This window comes from Lampetra fluviatilis, chromosome 4 (genome assembly GCF_964198595.1).
Source record: "Lampetra fluviatilis chromosome 4, kcLamFluv1.1, whole genome shotgun sequence".
Lineage (NCBI taxonomy): Eukaryota > Metazoa > Chordata > Hyperoartia > Petromyzontiformes > Petromyzontidae > Lampetra > Lampetra fluviatilis.
In genome coordinates this window covers 6,122,601-6,123,335 of record NC_136278.1, presented here as the reverse complement: position 1 = coordinate 6,123,335, position 735 = coordinate 6,122,601, and the positions used below count along the sequence as shown (strand labels likewise).

Sequence of the window (735 nt, the reverse complement as noted above, 5' to 3'; positions counted from 1 at the left end):
GACTTCCATAATGGAGGCATTTGGGTTAGATCGCGTAAATATATAAATGTGTCGTTAAAACCAGCCACCACCCGACACAGCAAACTAGTAAGGGTTGTCACGTAAACAGAACATTCCAAATCGTAACGAGTACAGCACACCGGTGTGTTGGAGGGCCAAGCCACAACGACACATTTTAGCGACACATTTACACGATCGAACCCAAAATACCTCTATTATGAATGACATTGGTTCGCGAAAGCCTACGTGTTACACTCACTGTTGACTTGCCCACAAAGTATTTCATACATTTGTCAACTCCAAAAGGAACGATGGGCTGCGTCGATCCCCATACCGGCTTCTTCGGGTCCTCCTTTCTGTCTGGAGCCGCTTGCTCCGGCAGTACATATACTAACATTGGAACGATACAGAGAAGATTAGCATGGCCCCTGCGCAAGGATGACACGCAAATTCTCTTTACAGCTGAACCACCGCGTCTTGCGATGCCACCTCGCTGAGTGCCATAGGCGCCACGGTGGCGAGATGTTAACTACCTCGCCCGCAATACAGGAGGTCGTGGGTTAGATTTCGACCCTGACGACTGCTGTATATTTGGAGTTTGCATCTCTCTCCCCTTGGTCGCGTGGATGTTTCTTCGGGTCCTCCGGTTTTCCCCTCCGCATATAGAAGCGTGCATCTGGAGTATTTGGCTGCTATACATTTCCACGTGGTAAGTTACATCGCTGAGCTATCATT

The 735-nt window shown here is 48.8% G+C and overlaps 1 pseudogene; it reads left to right on the top strand.

Annotated features, from left to right (window-relative positions):
• Nucleotides 1-368: 368 nt before the first annotated feature.
• Nucleotides 369-458, top strand: LOC144931872 (U6 spliceosomal RNA; annotated as a pseudogene).
• Nucleotides 459-735: the final 277 nt, after the last annotated feature.